Source organism: Cherax quadricarinatus, chromosome 47 (assembly GCF_038502225.1).
Source record: "Cherax quadricarinatus isolate ZL_2023a chromosome 47, ASM3850222v1, whole genome shotgun sequence".
NCBI classification, from domain to species: Eukaryota; Metazoa; Arthropoda; class Malacostraca; order Decapoda; family Parastacidae; genus Cherax; species Cherax quadricarinatus.
The window spans coordinates 11,435,064-11,456,949 of NC_091338.1; the positions used below are offsets into that span (position 1 = coordinate 11,435,064).

The 21,886-nt window shown below is 39.9% G+C and overlaps 1 protein-coding gene across 2 annotated transcripts in view; it reads left to right on the plus strand.

Moving 5' to 3' along the window:
• Nucleotides 1-21,886, plus strand: part of Trs20 (TRAPP subunit 20) — an 82,936-nt gene that overhangs the window by 40,177 nt on the left and 20,873 nt on the right. The gene's annotated exons all lie outside the window — the stretch shown is intronic.

Here is a 21,886-nt window from a genome sequence, read left to right on the forward strand (position 1 = left end):
AGGGCCAAAGGGGGGGCCCGGACCCCCTGGGCCCCCCCCTTATATCCGCACCTGGTCGGCAGGTCCTCTCAGAGACTTGTTCTCAGGGTCGGCCAAATTTCAAAAAAAAAAATTATTTTTTTCTTATGAAAAGATAGAGAATCTTTTCCCGATCATAATGACACCAAAAGTATGAAATTTGATGGAAAACTTATGGAATTATGCTCTCACGAAGTTAGCGGTCTCGATGATGTTTACGCATCGGCGATTTTGCCCACTTTGAGCCCTGTTTTCAGCCAATTCCATTGTACTAGTCGACAAAAATCATAACTGTTTTGCTAGAACTCCATTTTTTCTATTGAATGAGTACAAGAAACCACCCATTTACTGATTTCAACTATCCAATACAGTGGTCAGAATTTAGCAATTTTGCCAATTTCACACAAATTTCAAAAGATGCCAATTTCCGAATAGGGTCCAGAATAAACAAAGACATTCCTGGCACTAAAATAACAAGTTCTCTGTTCGTTAGTCACATCCCCAGGCCCCTCTTATATTTCTTTTGCTTTCCACTTTGAATTATTATTCTTACCAAAAAAATAAGATTTACTGTTATGCAGACTACTGCATTAGTGTAGAAATGGTATAAATAATATCAGCGCACTTGTGAAAGAATATTAGACTCACCAGTTGATGTGTATTGGACGCTTGGGATGATTTGTTTACTTTTGAACTTTGGTAAAAATCGAACATTTCTGCTATTTGAGCTCAATTTCAAGGTACTTTTCATTGTAAAACCAGTCAAAATCATCTCAATTTCTGTAATATTCTTCCATTCTATAAAATGAGACCAAGAAAACTAGAATACAACAATAAATACCATACGAAAATACAGTGCAAAGTCGCTGTTTTAACCAAAAACACGGTCAAAGTTTTTTTTTCTCATTACGCACTGTGTGCTGCAGGATTTTTTTCATACTGCGCACACTGACCACATAGACCCATTCTTTCATATGTAGGCCTACCAGCTTTCTCTCGCTAGATTTGAGGGCACTAGAATTTAGGCGTACTAGTACGTCAAAAACCCTTGGTCGTAAGCTGTACTAGTACGTCCGAAACCCCCAGTAGGTTAATGGAAAATTGTCCTCTTATTCTTTTATTTTAACATGCTGGCTATCTCTCACCAAGGGAAGGTGACCAAAAAAAAATGAAATTTATTTACCATCACTCATTTAATAGCTGCCTTGGCAGAAGTTTGCAGACATCACAATTCAAATGGTTCTCTGAATTGCAGTATCCCCAACCCTCCTTCAGAGGGCAGGTACTTTACTTCCCACCTCCAGGACTGATCTGACTGATCAATTTTCCTGAATTCCTTCTTGTATGTTATGTTGACTACACTCCAACCTGTACAACCATAAAATCACACAAGCTTGCTGGTTGCTTAAGACCTAGCATTTGAAACCTTTTATTCCCCTCCTCCCAGCCCTTCCTGGGATGATTCCCCTACCCCTCCATCTTTCTGCCCCAGGTTTATAACTGGTTATCCTATTCTGCTCCATGCTTTCTAAATGTCAACAACCCCTTCTCAGCCTTCTAAATAATACCCTTTGTAACTTCATTATGTCTTCCAATTTCTATGCTCAAAATTCTTTGCATAATATGTCACACATTGCTGTCAAATATGACATTTTCACTGCCTCCATCCTCCTTACCTACCAGCACCTGCCTCTCTTCCCCTCCTCTCTTATTTTTCTCTTCTCATTTATTTATTTCTCTCCTTTCTAGTGTGTGTGTGTAAACATTTCTGGACTCATAAATATGGTATGATTAATAAGTTTTATACTTTTTCTTGTGATATTTTTAGTTGTGGCACAAGTAGCTTTTATGAAAAGATGATCACATGATCCATTCATTCAGTTAGTGATTTTTGACGAGTTATTCTTGCTATTTCCTCCAGATGGGTTGCCTTGGTGTATAATATGCCATCCTACAGGTTACCTGTTTTCTTTTAAATTAATAAATAAATAATCTTTATTTCTACAAGTACATTTACTAGACATCAATGACATATTACTCTGTAGAAAGCCCCATGTTATGCAGAGCATTTCGGGCAAATTAGGTAAATTTTGTCCCAGGATGCGACCCAGACCAGTCAACTAACACCCAGGTACCTATTTTACTGATAGGTGAATATGGACAGCAGGTGTCTTAAGAAAACATATCCTGATGTTTCCACCCATACCGAAGATCAAGCTACAGCACACAAGCAATCTTGTGTTGTAAAATGTGTGCTTAGAAGTGTTAATAAACTACTGATTAATTCGTATTTCTATAAATATTAAATTATTGATTATTGAAATAAAAGGGTTATATATTGTTTTAGCCTGTCAGTTAATGGTACAGTAACCCATTCTACAGGACTTCTTATATCAAGTAAGTTACCTGCAGATTTTCTAATCAGTTTGCAGATAAAAATTTTCCCCTTTTGAATTAAACGTGCCTGGTAGGTAATAGCCAGATACTGAGATACCACTTAAAATTTATTTGTCTTCTATAGTTTTAGAATGCTGTTTGACTAAAATCCTTTTATGTGGCACTGTTTGTTTTTCCTAATTTCATTATTTAATTCCATCTCGTTACTGGATAGGAAACTTTCATATTGTTCTTATTATTTTTTCATTGCATATTTAAATCTCATTGATTTTGTACAACTAGAGGAGTAATGATTCAAAAGCTTAATAAAAGTTAAGCAAGATTTCATAGAGTACAGTACATTCTAACTGAATGTTTCTAAACTACACAGTGTGGTGCTTGCAGGAAGAGCAGTATGGTGCTTACAGGAAGGGTAGCTAAAAAGCAGTCACTTATTGTAGAAAGTAAAAAGATCATTGTTGTCAAGGTGCAATGCTGAGAAGTATGGATATAAATGACAGTGTGCAGAAGCAACTTGTATTGGATTGCATTTCACTCAAGGTTGAGAGTTGTCAAGTTATAACTATATTAAGTTTTATCCTTAGTGAAATGTTGCAATAAAAGCTTGTTCTTTATAGTGTGTGTTTACATCCACTACAAAATCCATTATCATGTGCAAAGTGCCTTTAACTTAACTAATTGTTTTTAAAAATATGCTTCAGTTTAGGTTTTCGAGGAAACATTCACTTCATGATACCGTCATAAGACATTAAATATTTTAATATTTTTATTTTTGTCCTGCACCTTTAAAACTATACCTATATGCCCTGAATGTTTTTATCTCTTAAATAAAAAATGTCAATTTTATATGCCTTTTCTGAAAAAACATTGTGTACATGCCATGCCAGTTGTTAAAAAAATTGGTAAATGGACAGTAATGTTGGTATAATTTTTTAACTAATTGCAGACATGGTGCTACTTGCCTACTGTCTTGTGTTTCTTAATGCAGTAGTTCCTTTCCAATATAAGATGCCTGGTCTGAGATTGGACAGCCAGGCCAGTGATTGCCAGAACCATTAACATAATATCATTTCTCTACTGTGTGTGTACCTGACACTTCACATGAAAAGTCTTCAATATCCTTGAGGACAGTTACCAAGCTGAATCACTTCTGATTGTAGTGATCAGATGTAAACTATGATTTGCCACTGACCACCTCCAACTGTCATGTATATTTGTATTTTGTAAAACATAAATGTTGTGGGTTGCAAGGTAGCTGCATGTGTGTATTTCCATATGATAGTAACACTGGATCTATGTTGAGCACTTTACTTCATTGTTATAAATTTCTGCTATTGACACAGCCATTTCACATTAATACACAATTTATTATTTTCTGTGCTAAATAACCCAAACAAATTGAACACTTCTGTTGTTATAATTATAATACAGATACTGTACTGTATATTGATTATGCTGATGAAATGAATCGCAGTTGGAAATTGAACAGTGTTTTAGGTAATCTTACAGTCTTGCATACATGCAGATCCTTATTATTGTATAATTTTTATTAAAACTGTGTGGCACCTATTGTGCCATAATTTTTCTACTACAGTGTTGCCATGTTAGTTGAAGGAGGCCCTTAGGATATTTTGTTATTAGAGACTACTGTCACATTCTCTACTCTTGGTTTGTAATTGTTCTTTTTGCAGTGTATATCATGAAAATAAATTATATATATATAACACATATGTATGCATTCACAAACATGCATGCATGCATGCATACATACATACACATATACAAACACATGCCTGTGCATATGTATGTGTGTGCATGCATGCATACATAAAATGTATATCCACATACATTAGACTGTTGGATAACACAGGATCTGTTAACACATTTTTGCTATAACGTGGTTGCAAAATTGCAGCATTTTTTTAACAAAGTGTAAAAGTTGGAATCAACAGTGAAGTACATGTAAGCTTCTTGGCTGGCCAAAACCCTCACTCCCTTTCTTGGTACATGTTCTTCTGCCCTTGTTTATCATTTTCAAGACTTCATTGAACGTTTTCACCCTCTCCTGACCTGTAAGATGCTTAGTTTTGACATTGAGTCCCTCTTCACTAATGTCCCTCTTGATGATGTCCTTAATTTTCTAAGAGAGAAGACCAGTGAAGGGTTACTTCATCTCCCTATACTTACTGATGTCTTTCGTGATCTTATTTGCCTTTGTGTGGACTCAAATTCCTTTTCCTTACAAGGCAAATATTATTCTCAAACCTTCGGTGTTGCTATGGGCTCTCCTCTATCTCCTGTTCTTGTTAATCTTTATATGGAATACTTAAAAACTGTTCTTCCTACTTTTGGTGTGTGCCCTTCTCTCTGGCTCCGTTATGTAGATATCTTTGCTCTTTGGCCTCATGACTCGAGTCTCTTCCAACCATTTCTCGATGCCCTTAACAATCTTGCTCTTTCCATAAGTTTAAAGCTGAATTGGAATCTAATTCTTTACTTCCTTTCCTTGATCATGTCCACTGCTCAGATATGGGTTTTGCTCTTTGTGTATCACAAGCCTATGCACAGTGGCATGTATATTACTACTTATCATGCTTCCTCTGTCAAGAAAAGTGTTCTTATTTCTCTCTTTCTCCGTGCTCCCTGCATTTGTGATCCTCATTTCCTTGAATTGGAAATTTCCACTCTTCATAATTCATTTTCTCACCTTGGCTATACTTCCCATTTCATAAACTCTGCCTTCTCACATGCTAAACAGACTTTATTCTCTCCCAAACTCTCTACTCCTGGGAACTGTCCTGTTCTCTGCCATCCCTATATTTCCAGTTTTTCTAATCTCAACAACTCTCTCCATTGCTTAGACATCAAACTTACTTTTTGCCAGACTAACACTCTTCGCACCAGTCTAGTTCATACCTCTCCTCCCTCTCCCGATTCTCCTAGTGTCTACTCTATTTCTTGTTCCTCTTGTCCTCTTCAGGACTTTGGTGAAACTGGCCATTCTCTTTCTGACAGACTCAAAAAGCACAAAAGTAGTGTTAGGCTTGCCATCACTAACAATGCTTTTTTCTGTCATGTCAGAGATCACAGTCATCCTGTTGACTGGTCTTCTGCTAAAACTGTCTACCCTACTTATACACAACTTATACACATCCTCACTTATACACAACTTTCTGTGTATGAATCTTAATCCTGGCTTTGTCTCTGGAAATGCCTTCCTTTCCCATTACATTGTAAAATGTTCCAAACTTCAGAATACCCATGACTTAACCTGATTTCTTTTTTCTCCTCCTCCCTCTTCCCCCTTTCCTTTTTCCTCTTTCTTCCTTGGCTTTTCTGTCTTCTGCCTTGGGTGTTTGGTTCTTTTTATCAACACCCCACCCCCACCCCATCCCGTGTTTTTGTCCCTACCCTTTGTGGGCCCCTAGCTCTCCTGCAGTGCTCCTCTTTCTTGATCTGTGACTGACTCCACTATTACTACTACTACCACCACTACCTCTATACTTCCTGTTCTGCTACCTCTCTTGTCCTGTCCCCATCTGCTGCCCTATATTTACTGCCCCCTTCTCTCCTCTCTATTAGTGTGACTTTCTAAATGGTCCAAGTCGGACCAAAACACCGTCCTAAGTACCTCTCTTCTATGTGTTGGTTATTTGTGTATTGTTCCAGCCATGGTATTGTGCTTTTTTGTTATTTGTTCAGGGAGAGTGCATTGTCTTATGGGGAGGCCTACATAATGTACACAACCTCCCTCGCCTAGTAGTTCATTTGTATGCGTTTGATACCATACTCGGCTTGTGTTGATGAATTGACTTTGATTTTTCATCATCCCATCTTGTCTCTGGATAGTAACAATGGCACCCAAGAGGAGTGAGAGTGATCCTGGAACTGGAGAGAAGAAGCTTCATAAGCATGAAAAATCTTAGTGTTTCAAAGAAAACCAACATATTACATACGTTTCCGAAAGGCACATTTGTAATGGAGATTGCCTGAGCCTGTGGCCTGAATGAGGCATCAGTTCAGTCGATTAAGAAGAATGAGGCAGAGATATGAGCTTGGGCATTGGGTAATCCAGATTGTGACCTGGAAAAAGAATGACTAATAGGTCTGAACAGCTAAATAAGATGGGAATGGATTGAGCAGAAAACCAAGAAAGTGCACCGCTTAATTTCATGTTAATAAGGAAAAATCCTTACAGTACTATAAAACTGTGAAGAGGAAGGAAGGCCTGAACAAGAATGCTCATTTAGTACAGAAGTTCAAATTACACAGTCAGTTGCATAATAAGTTATACAGTGAAAGTGCTTCTGTGGATCACATTGCTGCAAGGAATTTCCCTGCTGAGTTGCAGGGAATTATTTCTGAGGGTGGCTACAAATCACAGCAAGAGTTTAATACTGATGAGACATGTCTTTATTGGAAGTAGATGCCACTGAGAACTTAATCACTCAGCAAGAGAAAAGTGCAGCAAGATTCTAGGCAGCAAAGGTTTGCTTCAACTTGCTTCTTTGAGGTAGTGTACCAGGCAATTTTAAGTACAGTGGAATCTCGGTTTTCGTGATTAAACTGTTCGAAAAAGTCTGACGCAAACCGAATCATACGAAAACTGAAGCAATATTTCCCATAAGAAATAACGTAAATCCAATTAATCTGTTCCAGACACCCAAAAATATTAACAGAAAATACATTTTATAGAGAATATAGTTTTACATACAGAAAACTGAGAAATAAATATACGTAAATGACCAATGAAATGGATAAATGAACATTTAACATCACTTTTATCTTTATTGAAGACTTGTTGGTGTATGGAAGACAGCAAGGAAGGGAGAGGGAGGAGGAGAAGTTATTGTTTGGAAGGGGAATCCCTATCCATAAGGAATTCAGGTATCAAGGCCCTGTCCAGGGTTACTTTCCTTCTTTGTCTTTTACTGGCACTAGGACCAGCTTGAGAGTCACTGGACCCCTGTTGCACAAAAAATCTGTGCAGGGAGGTCTGTTTCTGGCATCTCTTAAGATTTGCTTAAAGTGGGACAAGGCATTGCTATTGAACATGTTGCAGACATGGCTTGCCACAGCTCTGTTAGGGTGATATTTCTCCACAAAATTTTGCAAATCATTCCAGTTTGCACACATGTCCTTAATCACTGAAGAAGGCACATTCTCCCCTCTCTTCCTCCTCCTCTGAAGCAATTTCCTCAGCTGCAGTCTGTTGCTGTTCCAGTTGAAGGTCTTGCAGCTCTTCCCTGTGGTTGCCCACCAACTTTTCCACATCCTGGCCACTCACATCCAACTCCATGGACTTCCCCAAAGACACAGTAGATTCCACAACAGACTTAGGGTCATCAGGGTCAGCCTCAAACCCTTCAAAATTGTTCTTGAGGACACATTCTTGCCACAATTTTCTCCAAGCAGAGTTCATCATCCTAGAAGTCACTCCCTGCCAAGCCTTGTTTAAGGCTTACGGAATTGAGGATATTGAAGTGATTCTTCCAGAACACTTTTAGGGTCGGTTCAGTGTTCGAAGTAACTTCAAAGCACCTTTGAAACAGTGCTTTGGTGTAGAGTTTTTTGAAGTTAGAAATGACCTGCTGGTCCATGGGCTGAATGAGAGGAGTGGTATGGGGGCAAGAACTTCACTGTGATGAAACTAAACTCCTCCAACAATTTGTCTTCCAAGTCTGGAGGATGAGCAGGAGCAATGTCCATTACCAGGAGGCACTTGAGTGGCAACTGATTTTCCAGGAAGTATTTCTTCACACTCAGGCCAAGCGCTTCATTAACCCACTCAATGAAAATTTGCCTCGTGGCCCATGCCTTATTGTTAGCCTTCCATATCACACACAATTTACTCTTGATGACATTTTTTTCTTGAACACTCGGGGATTTTCAGAGTGATACACCAGTAAAGGCTTCAATTTGAAATCCCCACTAGTATTACCATAGAACAAAAGAGTTAGCCTATCCTTCATAGGCTTGTGTCCTGGTAGTGCCTTTTCCTCATGCATGATGTAGGTCCTCTGGCATTTTGTTCCAAAAGAGGTCTGTTTCGTCACAAATGAATACTTCTTGGGGGAGGAATCCTTCAGCCTCTACGTACTCCTTGAATTCATCAGTGAATTCTTCGGCCCCACATTCGTCTGAACTTGCAGCCTCCCCATACCTTATGAGACAGTATGCCAGTTTGCCTCTTGAATTTGTCAAACCAGCCTCTGCTGGCCTTAACTTCGCTAACAACAGCACTCATTCCAGGCATTTTCTTTGCAAGATCCAAATGCAACTGCCTTGCCTTTTCATAAATTATCACCTCCAAAACACTATCTCCCACTAACTGTTTTTCGTTGATCCACACCAACAACAACTCAACATCTTTGATTGGTTGTGATCTCTGTTTCACTAGTACATTTACTCCATTCGCAACATCAGCTTCCATGATTTCTATTTTCTTCGCCATGATGGAACTGATCATTGATGCAGACTTCCCATACATCCTGGCGAGATCGGCCACGTGTATGCCACTTTCGTACTCTATGAGTTTTCTTGAATTCTATCGTGTTTCTCGCCTTCTTTATCAAAGCTAGCACTTGGAACTTTTTTTGGCCCCATGGTGGCTTATTTAGCAGTCACACTCGATAAGCAAGCACAAAAAACAATGGATTATATTACGAAATGTTTCGGATGAGCACGCAGGGTGATGCTCACTCAATGAGAAACCAAGGCAGATGGAGTCACGAATGCATGGGATTCTTTGTGTAGGCACTCAATTCTGGGAAAGGAGTGGATGAGTCATGTGAGCAGGTGGACGAGTTAAATACTTGCCATTTTCAACTTCGAAAACTGGGACAAAATTTCAACAAAAAATGTTGCCGAAAACTGAACTGTATGAGAACTAGGGCATACGAAAACTGAGGTTTGACTGTATAAGCCCATGGTTATTTGAAAGGTGTAGATAAACACCACCTCACCAGTTCTTTGGAGGCCAAATCAGTCAGTATGGTTGACAGGAATTTTTATTGACTGGTTTCAGCATCACTTTATTCACAAAGTCATGTTTTACTTGTTCATTAAGAACTTTGCAGTCAAGGTTCTCTTCACTCTTGATAATTTCCTTAATCATCCAGTAGCTTTATTGGATGTGCATCTGTATATAAAAGTTGTTTTTTTTCCACCAATTGCAACATCCTTAATACAATCACTGGATCATGGAATTATTAGGACATTTAAGTATAATTACACACGAAAGTGAAACGGAAACTTATTGCAGCAGTGGATGCTGACTCTGAGCTGGGAGTGCCAGACTTTGGGCATAAATTTAACATTGCAGATGCCATCAGCTATGTCAGAAGCACATGGAATGAAGTGCCCCAATCAACATTAAATGCAAGAGGGGAAAAGTTATGGCATAGTTTGATGAATACTCTCTCAGGTTTTCCATCAGTTGAGAGCCAGGTGCAGGAAATTGTTCAGGTGACAAGAAAATTGCCAGTTGAGGACTTTGAAGATATGAAGATGATAATATGAATGAACTGTTAGAAGATAATGACGAAAAAAGAAGTCCAGAGAAAATGTTGGCAGCGCTCATTGCCCAGATACAAGGGTGGCAGATAGCAGAGTAAGAAGAACCTGAAGGAAAAAGTTAACATTGCAACAGTTACACGAGCAGTTCCACAATGCTGTTCAACTAGCAGACTTTTTTATGAAGAGGACCCTGACAAATTTAGAAGTACTGCTCTGAAATGGGGTCTAGAGCAGCTGATGATGCCTTACCATCAACTGTATAAATTATTGTGGCATAAGAGACTAGAGACGCGTTACAGAGTTTCTCAGTACTCTGGTACAACCATTGACATCGGTGCAAGAGCCTTAACCATCCACCTCAACTAACTACCCACTACCTTCCACCTCAGATAACGATCCACAGCCCCCCCCCCCACCTTAGCCCATTAGGGTCACACCATTCTCCACTCCTATCAAAATCATCGACATGCACCACTAACCAAAATTGAAGTTAAGTAATATTTATGTAATCTTTGCAGCTATTAGTATTTTATTAAATATTACACATCACTGCACATACATGCAATTAGATTATTATTTCCTCTACAATTTTGAGACCTACAGTAATTTTTTTTTTTTGGGGGGGGGAGATGTAATGAATGTAACCCTATTTTACTTGTATGTTCTTTAGTTCAGTTTATATGCTTTTTTTATTACATGCTGTTTTCAAGATTGTGTTATCCAATGGTCAATTTTGTGTGTGTGTGTGTGTGTGTGTGTGTGTGTGTGTGCGCGCGTGTGTGCGTGTGCGTGCGTGTGCGTGCGTGTGCGTGCGTGTGCGTGCGTGTGTGTGCGTGTGTGTGCGTGTGTGTGCGTGTGTGTGTGCGTGTGTGTGTGTGTGTGTGTGTGTGTGTGTGTGTGTGTGTGTGTGTGTGTGTGTGTGTGTGTGTACTCACCTAATTGTACTCACCTAATTGTGGTTGCAGGGGTCGAGACTCAGCTCCTGGCCCCGCCTCTTCACTGATCGCTACTGGATCCTCTCTCTCTCTGCTTCCTGAGCTTTGTCATACCTCTTCTTAAAACTATGTATGGTTCCTGCCTCCACTACTTCACTTGCTAGGCTATTCCACTTGCTGACAACTCTATGACTGAAGAAATACTTCCTAACGTCCCTGTGACTCGTCTGAGTCTTCAGCTTCCAGTTGTGACCCCTTGTCCCTGTGTCCCCTCTCTGGAACATCCTATCTCTGTCCACCTTATCTATTCCCCGCAGTATCTTGTATGTCGTTATCATGTCTCCCCTGACCCTTCTGTCCTCCAGTGTCGTCAGTCCGATTTCCCTTAACCTTTCCTCGTACGACATTCCCTTGAGCTCTGGGACTAGCCTTGTTGCAAACCTTTGTACTTTCTCTAACTTCTTGACGTGCTTGACCAGGTGTGGGTTCCAGACTGGTGCTGCATACTCCAGTATGGGCCTAACATACACAGTGTACAGTGTCTTGAACGATTCCTTATTGAGGTATCGGAACGCTATTCTCAGGTTTGCCAGGCGCCCGTATGCTGCAGCGGTTATTTGGTTGATGTGTGCCTCCGGTGATGTACTCGGTGTTATGGTCACCCCAAGGTCTTTCTCCCTGAGTGAGGTCTGTAGTCTTTGTCCACCTAGCCTATATTCTGTCTGCGGTCTTCTTTGCCCCTCCCCAATCTTCATGACTTTGCATTTGGCTGGATTGAATTCGAGGAGCCAGTTACTGGACCACATGTCCAGCCTCTCCAGGTCTCTTTGCAGTCCTGCCTCATCCTCGTCCGATTTAATTCTTCTCATCAACTTCACGTCATCTGCGAACAGGGACACTTCAGAGTCTATTCCTTCCATCATGTCGTTCACATATATCAAAAATAGCACTGGTCCTAGAACTGACCCCTGTGGGACCCCGCTCGTAACAGGCGCCCACTGTGATACCTCTTCACGTACCATGACTCGTTGCTGCCTCCCTGTCAGGTATTCCCTTATCCATTGCAGTGCCCTTCCTTTTATGTGTGCCTGATCCTCCAGCTTCTGCACTAATCTCTTGTGGGGAACTGTGTCAAAGGCCTTCCTGCAGTCTAGGAAAACGCAATCTACCCAACCCTCTCTCTCGTGTCTTACTTCTGTTACCTTGTCATAAAACTCCAGGAGGTTTGTGATACAAGATTTGCCTTCCATGAACCCATGCTGGTTTTCATTTATAATCTTGTTCCTTTCCAGGTGTTCGACCACTCTCCTCCTGATAATCTTCTCCATGACTTTGCACACAATACATGTCAGAGACACAGGTCTGTAGTTTAGTGCCTCGTTTCTGTTTCCTTTCTTAAATATGGGGACTACATTAGCTGTCTTCCATTTCTCAGGTAGTTGCCCAGTTTCAAGGGATGTGTTGAAGATTGTGGTTAGAGGCACACACAGCATCTCTGCTCCTTCTCTAAGGACCCATGGGGAGATGTTGTCCGGTCCCATCGCCTTTGAGGTGTCAAGGTCACTTAAGAGCTTCTTCACCTCCTCCTCAGTTGTTCGTATGTCATCCAACACTTGTTGGTATATTCCCTCTTGATGTTCCCTTCTGTGCTGTCTTCCCACAGCCCTTCCTGTCTCTACTGTAAAAACTTCCTTAAATCTCCTGTTCAGCTCCTCACATACCTCCTGATCATTTCTTGTGAGTTCTCCACCTTCTGTCCTTAATCTGATCACCTGGTCTTTGACTGTTGTCTTCCTCCTGATGTGGCTATACAACAGTTTCGGGTCAGTCTTGATTCTCGATGCTATGTCATTTTCATACTGTCGCTGGGCCTCCCTCCTTACCTGTGCGTACTCATTCCTGGCTCTGCGACTGATCTCCCTATTTTCGTGTGTTCTCTGCCTTCTGTACTTTTTCCATTCTCTATTGCACTTTGTTTTTGCCTCCTTACACCGTCGGGTAAACCAGGGGCTTGTTCTGGTCTTCCCGTTGTTACTGTTGCCCTTGGGAATGAACCTTTCCACTGCCTCCTTGCATTTTGTTGCTACATATTCCATCATTTCATTTACTGGCTTTCCTGCCAGTTCTCTGTCCCACTGGACCTCCCGCATGAAGTTCTTCAACCCTATGTAGTCCCCTCTTTTATAGTCAGGCTTTTCCCATTCTACTCCTGTTATTCTCTCCACTTGCAGCTCTACTATGTATTCAAAGCACAGAACCACGTGGTCGCTAGCTCCTAGGGGACTCTCATACTTGATATCCTCAATGTCTGAGCTGCCCAGGGTGAACACAAGGTCCAATCTTGCTGGTTCATCCTCCCCTCTCACTCTGGTAGTGTCCTTAACATGTTGGTGCATGAGGTTTTCCAGCACCACGTCCAACATCCTGGCTCTCCATGTTTCGGGACCCCCATGTGGCTCCAGGTTTTCCCAGTCAATCTCCCTGTGGTTGAAATCCCCCATAACCAGCAACTTTGCTCTGCTGGAGTGAGCTCTTCTTGCCACCTCAGCAAGTGTGTCCACCATTGCTCTGTTGCTCTCTTCATATTCCTCTCTTGGCCTCCTGCAGTTCTGTGGTGGATTATACATCACTGCAATGACCACTTTGTGTATGTATGTATGTATGTATGTATGTATGTATGTATGTATGTATGTATGTCAGTATGTCGTGCCGAATAGGCAGAACTTGCGATCTTGGCTTAAATAGCAACGCTCATCTTGCCATGTAGGACAAGTGAAAATTTGTGTATGCAATAATTTTGCCAAAATCATTCTGAACATAACGAAAAAATATTTGATTGTGTTTGTTTAGTACTAAATTATTGTAAATGTATTTAAAATATATTTAGTTGGGTTAGGCTAAAATAAATTGCTCTTGTTATAATAAGGTTAAGTAAGTTTTCTAAGATTCTTTTGGTGCAAAATTAACAATTTTTACATTAACATTAATGAAAAAAAGATATATTTAAATGTATAAGAGAAAATTTCAGAAAGGACTTAATTTTAAATGGAGTTCTTACTAATTGACCAGTTTTACATATTCGGCACGACACACACACACACACACACACACACACACACACATATATATATATATATATATATATATATATATATATATATATATAATTTATTTTCATATTGATGAGTATGTGCATCTGGAAATAGCCTTGTAATTGATAGCATACATTGACAGTGCCTCATTTGTTACCTCAGGAGAGAGTCGCACATTTCTGCAAAATATCAAAAAGATAATTGAGTAATGTTTTATTATTAAAGGGGTAATAAAAATTCATTGTTTCAATCCTTTCATCCTAGAAAAATATTAGTTTAATTACATTTTTCAGTGAACCCTTAAATTTTTAAATATAAAATCCAAAATTGCCTTCACTAATATGAACTCTTCTTGCATTGGCTAAATATTGCATATGTAATTATGTTGTTTCTCTTCCTTTTTTTTTTAAATCAGCTACAATTAAAGGTTAATATGTAGATGTATTTGCACTGTATTGCATATGGTTTTGTATAAATTATGATTCAGGTTGGCGGTGACTATGAATGTAATACCATGAAGGGTTACAATCACAGTGTAGTGCTGTGCATCCTAGTGATCTTTGCAGTTAATGACACCCAGTCGTGTTTATCAACTCATTGCTTATCTTGATTTTAAAGATGTTATATATTCACTTCATGGGCAATCATCTTTCCTTGTTGGGAGCACTGTGAGTACTGATGATACCAGTGATATCGAGTGTTTCTTTTCATGAGAAAGTGATGATGGATCCTGAGACAGGAGCTCTGTGTGTAGTGGAATATTGACATGGGCAAAACAAGCAGTTGCTCTGAGGTCTCTAGGTGTGGGGAAGGGTCTTTGAACCTTCATTTATTTTAACAAAAATAATGGATCAAAATACTGTAGTTCTTAATTTCTAATTTATTTGTGTAATAGTATTATGCATACTGTACTTTTAAGTAATGATAAGCATGAATATATTTTAAAGTACACTATAACTATATTGCATATAAAGTATGTTACCTGAGATCCCTGCTTGCTCTTAATCCACCAGTGTTTCCTCTCCCCCTCATTTTCCCCCTCATTTGTGTTTGTTTTGCATGAAGATCTGTGTACAGTGGAACCTCAAAAATCGAACGTATCACATATTGAACGTTTCGAAAATAGAACCATTTTTTTCGGACAAACTGTGTCTCTATTATCGAACGCACCCCTATTTTCGGACCGCCGGGTATGGGACCTGTCTGCCGCCCGCTCTGTCTGCGTCCCCGCGCAGGCGCCGTGAGCAGTCTAGCTTTGTTTATGCTTGAGTGAACACTAACTTGCGCTCTCGTTCACACATTTTACAATTATTTCGTTGTATTTAGTGCTTGTGGGACTGTGAAATAAGCTGCCATGGGCCCAAAGAAACTTGCTAGTGGTACCCCTGTGGTAAAGAAAGTGAGAAACACCATAGATGTGAAGAAGGAAATAATACAGAAGTATGAGAGTGGTGTGAGACTTGTTGAGCTTGCCAGGATGTATGGGAAAAACAAGTTGTTAGGTAAGACACATATGCAACAGTTAGACAACTTTATTCCGAAACGTTTTGCCTACACAGTAGGCTTCTTCAGTCGAATACAGAAAATAGGCAGGAACAGTAGAGATGTGAAGACGATGTAATCAGTCCATCACCCTTGTAGTCGTAGAATTTGAGGTTGTCAGTCCCTCGGCCTGGAGAAGTTCAGTTCCATAGTCAGGAACTATCTGAAGATCAAGCGACAGTGCGGAGACTTAAATACTGTCGGAAGGAGAGGTGCAGAGTAGTGGTAGTAGTAGTAGTAGTAGTAGTGAGAATGTAACCACTGAAAGGTCATGTCCCTCTCAGATCCAACACTTCTCACTTGAAAAGCTTTTCAAGTGAGAAGTGTTGGATCTGAGAGGGACATGACCTTTCAGTGGTTACATTCTCACTACTACTACTACTACTACTACCACTACTCTGCACCTCTCCTTCCGACAGTATTTAAGTCTCCGCACTGTCGCTTGATCTTCAGATAGTTCCTGACTATGGAACTGAACTTCTCCAGGCCGAGGGACTGACAACCTCAAATTCTACGACTACAAGGGTGATGGACTGATTACATCGTCTTCACATCTCTACTGTTCCTGCCTATTTTCTGTATTCGACTGAAGAAGCCTACTGTGTAGGCGAAACGTTTCGGAATAAAGTTGTCTAACTGTTGCATATGTGTCTTACCTAACAACCTGTCGGTATTGTATACCATTTTGATGTTCATGGGAAAAACAAGTCGACCATCGGTTCTATCCTGTCAAAGAAAGAACAAATCAAGGAAGCTGATGTTGTGAAAGGTGTTAATATAGGGAGTGCCTTCTTCAAAGATTAAGGAGATTTGTGCCAAGTGGAATGATGTCCAAGTGTTTGTGCAGAAGTACCACCCTGAGCAAGCTGAAACAAGCCATCTTTGCAACAAATTCAGTGACAGAACCATGTCCCATTTTAGGGAAATGTTAGAGGTGCCAGAAACAGAGGACTGTGGACAATTATTTTGTGAGACAGGGGTCCAGTGACTCTGAAGCTGGTCCTAGTGGCATTAAAAGACAGAGAAGGGAAGTAACCCCAGAGAGGGCTTTTCCTGAAGTCCTCATGGAGGGGGATTCTCCTTCCAAACACTAACCCCAATTCCCTCTCTCCTCCTCCCTATCTTCCAGATGCCATCACCAATCTTCAGTAAAGGTAAGTAAAAATGTTATTTTATATGTACAGTATTACTATACATAATTAGAAACTTTAGTATTTGTTGTATGTAAAACTGTAATTAATCTCTATAAAATGTATTTTTTGTGTGAATATTTTTGGGTTTCTGGAACGGATTAATTGTATTTCCACCATTTCTTATGGGAAATATTGCTTCGAATTTCAGACTTTTCGAATTTAGAACTAGCTCCTGGAACAGATTAAGTTCGATTTTTGAGGTTCCACTGTACTTACTTTCACCTAGAGAGTTTGATTTCCTCCTTGCACATGCCACTCTTGCTTTTATGTGATTTCAGTTGCCATCATTATCTTCAGATTAGGGCTCACTGTGGCTCCCAGTTAACTCTTGTGGCTTGTTACCTCATTACATTTTCAAAGTTTTCAATGTAGGGGCTCAAGCCCCTGGATTTTCTTGCCTTCATGTCTTGATCTCTTTGTTCACGTACCATACCTGTATGTTTCAATTGGGTAGTAGGTGATAATTTTTTTTTTTATCATTCTTGCGTTAAACCCACCAGAGATTGACGTGACAATTTAATTTTCATTCAATGAACTAACTACCATTGCTTCATACTCCTCCGATACCTGGAGTATACCTGGAGGGAGTTTTGGGGGTCAATGCCCCCTGCGACCCAGTCTGAGACCAGGCCTCATCCATAGATACAGTGGAACCTCAAAATTCGAACGTATCGCATGTCGAACGTTTCAAAAATAGAACCCTTTTTTCGAACCAACTTTGTCCCTATTATCGAACGTGCCCCTATTTTCGGGTACCGGACCTGTCCGCCAGCCCACTCTGTCTGCGTCCCTGTGCAGGCGCCGTGAGCCAGTCTGTCTTTGTTTTTGCTTGAGTGAACACTAACCTGCACTCTCAATCAAACATTTTACGATTATTTCATTGTGTTTAGTGCTTGTGGGACTGAAATAAGCTACCATGGGCTCAAAGAAACTTGCTAGTGGTAGCCCTGTGGTAAAGAAAGTGAGAAACACCATAGATGTGAAGAAGGATATAATACAGAAGTGGAATGATGTCCAAATGTTTGTGGAGAAGTACCACCCTGAGCAAGCTGAAACAATTCATCTTTGCAACAAGTTCAGTGACAGAACCATGTCCCATTTTAGGGAAATCTTAGAGGCACCAGAAACAGAGGACTGTGGACAGTTATTTTGTGAGACAGGAGCCCAGTGACTCAAGCTGGTCCTAGTGGCATTAAAAGACAGAGAAGGGAAGTAACCCCAGAGAGGGCTTTACCTGAAGTTCTCATGGAGGGGGATTCTCCTTCCAAACACTAACCTCAGCTCCCTCTCTCCTCCTCCCTATCTTCCAGATGCCATCACCAATCTTCAATAAAGGTAATTAAAAATGTTATTTTATATTTATATACATAATTGAACACTATAGTATTTGTTGTGTGTATGTAAAACTAATTAATCTCTATAAAATGTATTTTTTTTTTTGTGAATATTTTTGGGTTTCTGGAACGGATTAATTGTATTTCCATTATTTCTTATGGGAAATATTGCTTCGATTTTCAGACTTTTCGAATTTAGAACTAGCTCCTGGAACGGATTAAGTTCGAAATTTGAGGTTCCACTGTAGTTGAATTATTTTATTTTTTTCATAGTCTCAGACTGTGTGCATTACAAATAATTCAATATTTTTTTCTTTCATGCCCTCATCCTTTCTGTGGTCAGCAATGGCTCTCTTGTATCTCTGACACAAAAAGTTTTCTTTTGCTGGGGTCCCAGGTCATGCAGGAGCTCAGCAGACACATCTACTTTTGGCAGTTGAGGACCTTGCAGTCTCCCATTGCCATTCTCTAACTAGTGTTTTCTGGTACTGTTTCTTTACCAGATTACTGGTGGCATCTTTTGTTTACAATAGTGACCAGCACTTTTTTTTTTTTTTTCATGAAACTACAGTTGGGCTTTTTGGCCATCTGACTTTATTGTTGGACACTACTCTTGGTCCTGCATATTGGTCACACTAGATTTGTTTGATCATCTTATTGTGGAGGATAGCACTGCTATATGCTAACCTGTTTTTTCCTACTTGTCTTTCAGCATCCTGACTTAATTTATCTGTCCTTGCATCTTAGTTCCACTTATAATATAAATGTTCTCTATGGTTTCATATCCAAATGCATTATGACTCTCCTATTGAATTTATGTTCATCTACAACACTTCTAGCTCTACCTACAGCCTTATCCATGCCACATAGAAATGAAAGCCCTATGCTGGTTTAGCGCTTTCTGATGAATACACTGTATCAGTAGCAATAATCTGTGTAATACTACACTGAAATTTAGGTACCACCAAGAGAGTGAAAGTACGTTGCAGACACGATCTTCATTGTTTAAAATAGATACAATACAAGAGTCACCTGATGTATTTACTGATAAAATTTTATGGTGATTGCCTATCTGACCCTAAAGGACACGGAGACTAACCTCTTACTGGAGCATTTCTCAAGTCGGTGAGAAAGTAGATACCTTATTGGAAGGGTAGAGATGTAGTGTAGGTTGGACAGTGAGGATTGTAGTTTGTTGAAAACACAGAGCAGTTTCAGTCACCATACTGACTGCCAGACCTATTGAGTGTGAAGCAAACAGTGGCATCTTCCCTCTTGAAGTGCGCCCTTTGTTTTAAAAATGGCTCTAATTGTGGGACGAACTCAGATATTTATGTAGGTGTTCCTTTAACCCCTTTGTAGAGTGACCAAAGTTAAGAAGCCCCTGATAAATAGTTATGCAAAAATTCTTTTTGCCCCTTGTATAGTGACTGATGTTAAGAAACCACTAAACTGGTACAGTGGACCCCCGGATTTCTTCCGGTGCGGATATCGTACAATTTGGATTTTGACCACTTTTTTGGGTGAAATTTTACCCCGGGTTTTGTACCTTTGCTTGGAAATCGTCCGTATCAGACTCATCCGCCTGCCCGGAATGTGGCTGCTCACACATGTATGTGACTCAGTCTGCCTCTGTCACTGGTTCAGTGAGCAATACTCCAAGCATTCATCCAAAACATTGGTGGTAGAGGGTGGTAGTGATGGTGGTAGAGGGTGGTTGTGATGGTGGTAGAGGGTGGTTGTGGTTGTGATGGTGGCAGAGGGTGGTAGTGATGGCAAACAATCGAAGATGTTGAAAAGTTGTTGGTGTGGATCAATGAAAAAGTTAGCGGGAGATAGTGTTGTGGAGGCGATAATTTGTGAAAAGGCAATACAGTTGCATGCGGATCTCATAAAGAATACGCCAACAAGAGTCTTCAATAAAGGTAAAAGTGATTTAAATGTTCATTTATCCATTAAAGTTAGTGCTTTATATTTATTTCTCATTGTTTTCTGTATGTAAAACTATAGTTATTCTCTATAAAATATATATTTTGTTAATATTTTTGGGTGGCTGGAATGGATTAATTATATTTACATTATTTATTGGAAATATTACTTTGGTTTTTGTCCATTTTGGATTTTGACCGACCTTCTTGAATGGATTAAGGACAAAAGCGGGGACTCCACTGTATAGGTGTATGAAATTGAGAGCCTATGCGCCTACAAAAAGGTGTTAACACTACCATAGATATAGAAGTGGTGCCACAGATTTACTCAACCTAGAGTGGTGGTTGCTGAAGATTTCTGACAAAATGGAAGCATAGCCCAACAGTTCATCTTTATAGAAGTTTCTTCAAGGAAGATGTGCTTTGATGCTGGTGAAGGGTTTTTGATCTAAAGTAGTGGAGCTACTCTCCTTAGATAACTCTTAACTACCTCCTATTCCCCAGGTTCTGTATTACCTATGTGGGCTTAATGCTTACCTATGATATACAAAAATAAAAACAAGTACTGACAGGTGAGAACTCGTATGCAAGGATGCTCACTTGTTAGTACAAAATATGGAAGCCTTGAAAATAATGTTGGTATGGGTAGCAATGGACTCTTGAGCTATAGTGAGCAGACACTGATGAGTCTTTCACCTTAGCTTCAAGACTGCCAATCAACCATAATCTCTTGATTACCAGAGCATCCAGTGATACTGATCAGATAAGTACATCTTGCTTGAGAGCCAGAAGAGATGTTGCTTCATCTGATTCAGTAAATGTGGCACTTATTTTTTTTTTTTTTTTTTTTTGCACTGGTCATCTCCCACAAAGGTAGGCTGACCTGAAAAGGAAGAAATACTTACACTATCACTCACTCTGTCACTGTCTTGCCAGATGACCTTCCAAACTGCAAATATTCCCACCCCTCCTTTGGAGTGCAGGCACTGTACTTCCCACCTCCAGGACTCGAAGTCCAGCTAACTGGTTTCCCTGACTCACTCCATAAATGTTACCTTGCATATACTTCAACAGGATGTCGACTTACAAAAACAACTTGCCTCCACTCCTTTCTTAACATGTTCACACATGCCTGCTGAATGTCCAAGCCCCTTACATACAAAACCACCGTTACCCTCTCCCCCCCTGCCTCTAGCCTTTCTTAGGGCAACCTTTACCCTGCCTTCCCTCCACAAAAGATTTATACACCCTGCAAGTCATCCTATTTTGCTCTATCCTCTAAATACACAAACCATCTTGACAACCCCCACCTCGGCCCATTTGATAATACTTGTTACTGATCTTAAAGAACAGTTGAGCATGGGGGTTGCTATGAGCTAATTTGTCATCCAGTTAGTGTGTTCACTTTCCTTTGAATTACCCACATTTTTTGTTGATTTCTTCCCAATCTAACTATAAAAATTTAATACACTATTTGTTATTCTTGGTTAGGTTAAGTTAAATATACAGTGGTACCTTGGGTTACGAACAGCTCAAAACTCGAACAGTTATGTGAGTGTATTTATGCAAGTGCTTTTGTAAGTGTATTTTTGGGGGTCTGAAACAGGCTAATCAAATTTACATTATTTCTTATGGGAACAAATTTGTTCGGTATCAGCACTTGAACAGCCTTCTGGAATTAAAAAAGTTCGTATCCTGAGGTACCACTGTACAATGAAACCTTGATTTAATAGATTTGTAAGAGGGAGGGTATCCTTAATGCTGATTTGCCATTATCTGAATGGTGTGATAGTTTTTTCCTGGTGGTAACATTTCTGTATTTAACAATGTCTTTTAAATCCAAAATTAATTTGCTCAGTGGACCACAACAATAACAGAAAATTCTGGATTTTGCATGTTAAATCCATAATCAGTTTAATTGAGACTGGA